Below are 6582 nucleotides of genomic sequence, written 5' to 3' on the forward strand. Positions count from 1 at the left end.
TATGTAAATAGACCACAGAGTTAAGCATGGAGAAGCTGGTGTATTGCCCAACATGTTTGTTTGTGTGTGTGTGTGTGTGTGTGCGCGCAGAGAGAGAGAGAGAGATAGAGAGAGAGAGACCTCCAGCACTGCTTCATTGCTTGTGAAGTTCCCCCTGGCAGGTGCGGACCTGAGCTGGGTCCCTGTGCATGGTAATGTGTGTACTCAACTGAGTGTTCTACTGTCTGGATGTCTACCTGTCAATTTTATTTATTTATTTATTTTACTAATCTCTGTCTGTGTAACAGGCACGCTACCAGCTTCATTCTACATAAAGTCACATCCTTCATTCTAACAAAATACCTATGAGGTAGCACTATTTCTTTTTTATTTGTTTATTACCAAACCACCTCTAGGTTCTGGTTTGGCAGGGTGCTGAGTTCTAACCTGGGAACTCTCACCTCTCACATGCAAGTCCTATACACTACCACTGGACTACCTCCCTGCCCTGTTATTGCTTTCTTATTCTTACTTACCAGATGATGACATAAAGGCTAACCTCCTACAGCAGGAGAATGGAGACTTGATAACAAGAGTCAGCAGGCCACCCCACCCCCCACCTCCGCCCCAGGGCCCACGGTGGATTACTCTTGAAGTGAGCAAAGAGGGTGTAACTTGGATTTGAAACAAGGGTAAGACCTGGAATCTTTAAAGGAGGAGTTAAGTGTCTCTAGTGACAAGGATCTTTGATAGACAATTAACTTGGAAGAGAAACAAAATCGAATCTGATGTTTGGGAACCAGACACGCATGTGACGCTATCGAATTTTATTGTGTTCTCTTTGGAGGACTCGTTATTTTCAAACTTTTCAAACAATTTTTCTCCTTGTGAATCCTTGGTTCATAATGGAATCCACAAACTAGATTTCTACACCTTGCCTGTGGAGACGAATGCACCATTTCTGTATAGGTATGTTGTCACGGAGATAAAGTGTTGAGTCTGGTGCTAATTTCCCTTTAGGGATGCATTGTACTAAATTTATTCACTGATGTGATGTTGATACAGTAGGTATCATTTAAATTCATTGATCTTTAGAGCTTGCCTTGTAGCGTGTGTCTCGGTGGCAATCAATAATTTTACATTTAGTGTGAATTTAACTGTAACCAAAAGATGGAGTGCTTCTGTGCCATGACTCTTTATTGTAAACAGAATTATGTTCTCTGTGCAGTAATCAGAGTGAATGGAAAATGAAAGTTTTCACATTCCTGCTAGACTCTCAAAAAAGTCACATCCAGGATAGGAGACATAGAAATTAATCTATCCTGGGAGTCAGGCGGTAGTGCAGCGGGTTAAGTGCAGGTGGTGCAAAGCACAAGGACTGGCATAAGGATCCCGGTTTGAGCCCCCGGCTCCCCACCTGCAGGGGAGTTGCTTCATAGGTGGTGAAGCAGGTCTGCAGCTGTCTATCTTTCTCTCCCTCCTCTGTCTCCTCTCCTCTCTCCATTTCTCTCTGTCCTATCCAACAATGACGACAATAATAACTACAACAATAAAACAACAAGGGCAACAAAAGGGAAACAAAAAAGAAATCTATCTATCCTGAGCCTAAGTTTAATGGGGGTTATTTAAGAATGTAGCACTCACCATGCTATTGGGTTTTAAACTATTTTATGGAAATCTTGTAGGAAATGCCATCAAAAGAAAAATGCATCTGTTTTGGTAAGAGCTTAATTATATCATGTTGATTTACGGTTCTTGAATATGAGACATTTCCTTAATTAAAATTTTTTTTTCCTTAGATCTTTCATAAATACCAGTAAAAGAGCACATGCTTTGGCCCCTGGAGGTGGTGCAGTGAATAAATAGCACTGGACTCTCAACTATTTGGTCCTGAGTTCAAGCTCTGGCATCACATGTGTCAAAGTGATGCTTGGCTTCCCTCTCTCTTAGTGATGGATAGTTCAATATTTTTAAATGGTATATTTATTTCATAAGCTTATTATACATTTGCTGATTGCAGTATATTTCATATTATGCCATGTTCAGCAAGATCAGATGATCTTGGGGCTGAGGATATAGTTCAATGGTAGAGTGCATGCTTAGCATGTGTGAAATTCTGGCTTAACAACAACAGTAGAGAAAACAATTATACAATTGTTGGTTGTCCTTTGTCACTTTGGAACATTTTTTTTTTTTTTACTGATAAGACCATAGGATACTAGGGGTACAATTCCTACCACCAGAGTTCTGAATCTCATTAATCTCATTGGAAGCTTTCCTATTTTTTATCCCTCTGGGAGTACAGAACCAGGATCATTGTGGGGTGCAGAAGGTGGAAGGTCTGACTCCTGTAATTGCTTCTCTGTTAGACATGGGCATAAGCAATTCGATCCGTACTCCCAGCCTGTTTCTGTCTTTCCCTAGTGAGGCAGAGCTCTGGAGAGGTGGGGTTGCAAGACATGGGGCCCTGCAGCAATGAATGTTGGCCACTAGAAGCTGGAAAAGGCAAGAAGAATTCTCCCCTAGAGCTTTGCAGAAAGAAACAGTTGTATCACTGGTTTACCAAACTTTAGCCCAGTGAGACTGCTTTTGGCAATCTAACCTCTAGAGTTATAAGAAAATAAGCTCACAGGGGCCCGGTGGTGGTGCATCTGGTTGAGTGCATGTGTTACAATACACGAGGACCCAGGTTTGAACCCCTGGTCCCCACCTGTAGAGGGAAAGCTCCATGAGTGGTGAAGCAGTGCTGCAGGTGTCTCTCTGTCCTTTCTTCCTCTCTACCTTCCCCCTTCCTTCTCATTTTCTGACTGTCTCTATCCAACAAATAAAATGATTAAAGAAAGTTATAAAATAAAATAAGCCTGCATTGTTTTCTAGACACTAAGGCCATGGTCATTTGTTAGAGCAACAGTAAGAATTTAATATATCAGCTGTCTGGGGGGTGGTGTAATTGCGGAGCATAGGATCTACAGGCAAGCTTGAGCCTCCATGTTCAGTATCTGGCACCAAGTGTGTCACAGAAATACTCTGGTTATTTCTCCCTCATAAATAAATTAATTCTTTAATAAGTAATACATTATAAAATGAGAAGGTTAGACTGGCCAGTCTCTGGAGTGATTTCCAGTTCTAATGGTCTGTGATCAAGGATAAAACTAGGGGGCAGGAGATAGATCACCATGTGCAATGTGTGCTTTGTTACGCATGCAGCTCAAGTTCCGGCCCTGGCACCATATGAGAGTGTTACAGCACTAGGGGAAGCTCCGGTATAACAATGCCTCTTCTCTTTTTGTGTGTGTTTGTTTGCAGACAGAGACAGAGAGGCAGGGAGAGAGAGGGAATGAAAGAGACCACAGCCCCAAAACTTTCTTCAATGCGGTGAGGGCCAGGTTCAAGACTGGGTTGTGTACATGGCAAAGCAGCATGCTATCCCCATGCCTTATCATTTATGAGACATTGGGGTGTAACCCCGACACCACATGGGAGCACCATGGCACTGGGGGAAACTCAGTGGATGGTGAAGCAGTGCTCTCCCTGTCGTCCTGAAATAAAAGGAAAGAAAATGTCATCAGGGAGCAACGGAGTCAAGCAGACATGACATCCCAATGCTACACACACACATGCACACACACATATACACCTGCAGCACTGTTCCACTACTTATGAAACTTCCCCCTTGCAGGTGGGGACTAGGGAATTGAACCAGATCTTCGTAAGCGGCAATGTGTGTACTCTACTGGGTGAACCACCTCCTGGCCCCTCACTTTCTATCTTCTGATCTAAATAATAATTTATGAACTTTCTCTTCTCTCCTTCAACCCCATCACTCCCAAGTATAGAGTCTCAGGACTTAGTTGACATAAGGGTGAGAACATAAGCAACCCCTTTACTAGAGGCAGGCATGAATTTGAGGGATAGGAAACCAGAGAAGAAAGACAAACTAGGCAGAGACTTTAATCTTGTTTCCTTGCCAAATACATATTGCCTGGGTTATCTCTTTCTTTGGTGGGCATGCTCTCTGCTGCTGTGCAGTCTCTCCCTCTCCCTGTCTCTCTATCTGATTAAAATAGTGGAGTGGAACAGAACCTAAATTAGAGTGAGAGTGTTTTGCAGATACCTATCATGGGGAGTTGAAAATTGTATTGTCTTTTCCTTTTTTAAAAATGTTTATTTATTTATTTCCTTTTTGTTGCTTTTGTTGTTTTATTATTGTTGTAGTTATTATTGTTGTTGTCGTTGTTGGATAGGACAGAGAGAAATGGAAAGAGGAGGGGAAGACAGAGAGAGAGAGAGAAGGAGAGACAGCTGCAGACCTGCCTCACCCACTGCTTGTGGAGCGACTCCCTTGCAGGTGGGGAGCCGGGGGGCTCGAACTGGGATTCCTATGTTGGTCCTTGTACTTCGAGCCATGTGCACTTAACCCGCTGCACTACCGCCTGACTCTCCAACAGCTGTATTGTAAATCATCACCCCTCCCAATAAAAGGAAACAAATAGTGGCTCTGGGGAGATAGCATAGTGATTATGCAAAAGACTCTAATGCCTGAAACTCTGAGGTATCAGGTATAATGAACCAGAATCTTCAATAAATAAATCTTTTAAAAATGTTTATTTTATTTATTCATTTTTAATAGAGGCAGAGAAATTGAGAGTGATGAGGGAGACTGAGAGGGAGAGAGAGAGATTATCAGCAGCCCTGTTTGGTGAAGCTTATTCTATGTAGGTAGGGACTGGGGCTTGAACCCAGGTCCTTGTGCACTGTAATGTGTGTGCTCAATCAGGTGTGCCACCACCCAGGCTCTAGAAATCAGTCTTTAAGCATAATTATTCACATTCTGTCCAGTGCTTTCCTCTCATCGGCCAACAAACTAGGTCAGTCTACTGAGTTGGATTTGGATATCTGGACAGTCCCTAGTTTAATTTCTGAAGTGTTAGAGCATGATCCTGCAGCAGGGTAAGATGTGATGCGTGGTAAAGCAATTTCACTTCTTGGACTTTGAATTCTTACAACACAAAGCAAGGTTCATTTGTCTAATTGGGCCTTCCCTGGCTACTTATTCACTCTCTCCTAATCCTTAGTACTAGTCCTAAATGGTAGGGTTGGGGGATCTCAGGCCTAGTAATAAATAGAAGTACTTAAAATGTACATACATTTTACAATTGTCACATCCTTAACAACTACCAGTGCTGCACTGCTGGTTCCATAAGTATAATCATAGTAACTGATTTATGGAGAGAGAGAGAGAGAGAGAGAGAGAAAGGCACTTACAGCCCTGCTTTACTGCTCATGAAGCTTTTCCCTTTTAGATGGGGACTAGGGGCATGAACCCAGGACTTTGTGTATGATAACACATACACTTAACCAGGTATACCACCACCCAGCCCCTAAATCATAGTAACTCTTTAGATCTGGGTTCAAGCACCACCTGTGTGCAGAGGAGGGAGGGGACTTCATGAATAGTGGAGCAGAGTTACAAATGTCTATTCTCTCTGTTTCTCCTCTTTTCTCTGTCTTTCACCCAATATTAAAAAAAAACAAAAGCAAAGTGTTATGATATATATATATATATATATACATGCATATATATGGAGAGAGAGAGATGGAATTAGTACATCACTCTGGCAATGCAATGTTGAAGATAGAACAAGGGACCTTATGTTTAAGAGTTCAACACTATCCACTGCGGCACCTCTTGTATTGCTATTATAGTAACTCTTTAAACCATGTTTTAAAAAAAATGTCATAATTTGGAATCAGAAGATAGTTCACCTGGTAGGCACCTTGTCCCTTAGCACATACAGAGCACTAGTTTGAGTTTTGGCACCATATGGGAGCAGCATGGCACCGGGGAAAGATCCATAATTTGTTAGGCAGTGTGGTAGTATCTCTCTTTCTCTCCATCTCTTTCTCTCTCTCTCTCTCTAGCTGAAATTACGTTTTTGTTTTTTTTTTTTAAGAATGAAAAGATTGGCCTGGGAGCTATATAGACTTCTGTCTGCCCCATAGGCCCAGCACCAATGAAAACTATATATATTTTCTAAACTCTTACAACTGAGTACCCAGTAATTGATACAGAAGAATAAATGCTTCTGTGCAGTTCTGGGTTTTGCTTTTCTGTCCATTGGCCTAGCCTCCCTGGGGAAAGTATTGTGCCCACACTGCCTGAACTATAGGAAATCTGATTCCGTTTCTTAGTACAGCAGCAAAAACAAAGGGCTCCAGCTATGACATAGTTTCTAGTGGCTTCTGTCTGCTGTACAGAGAGGACTGGGAAAATCTTACCTGCTCAGGAAAACAGTCCAGGCCAATGTGAAATGAAGGGACCTACCTAGATAAGCAGGTCTTGTAGTTTTAGGCCATCTTGAATAACACCTCCTTATTTCTTGACTCATCTCTTTCTCTCTCCGTACAGAAGATTGCTAGAAGATAGTACTTGTCAAACAATCCTGCAACCCTTCATGGTAGCAAGAAACATAGGTAGACCCTCTGGCAAGTCAAAGAGTAATTACAAATAATTTTAAAACACATTTTATTTATTTTATTTTATTTATTATTGAATAGAGATAGAGAGAAACTGAGAGAGGAGAGGGATACAGAGTGGTACCT

The sequence above is a fragment of the Erinaceus europaeus genome, chromosome X, assembly GCF_950295315.1.
Source record: "Erinaceus europaeus chromosome X, mEriEur2.1, whole genome shotgun sequence".
Classification (NCBI taxonomy): Eukaryota; Metazoa; Chordata; class Mammalia; order Eulipotyphla; family Erinaceidae; genus Erinaceus; species Erinaceus europaeus.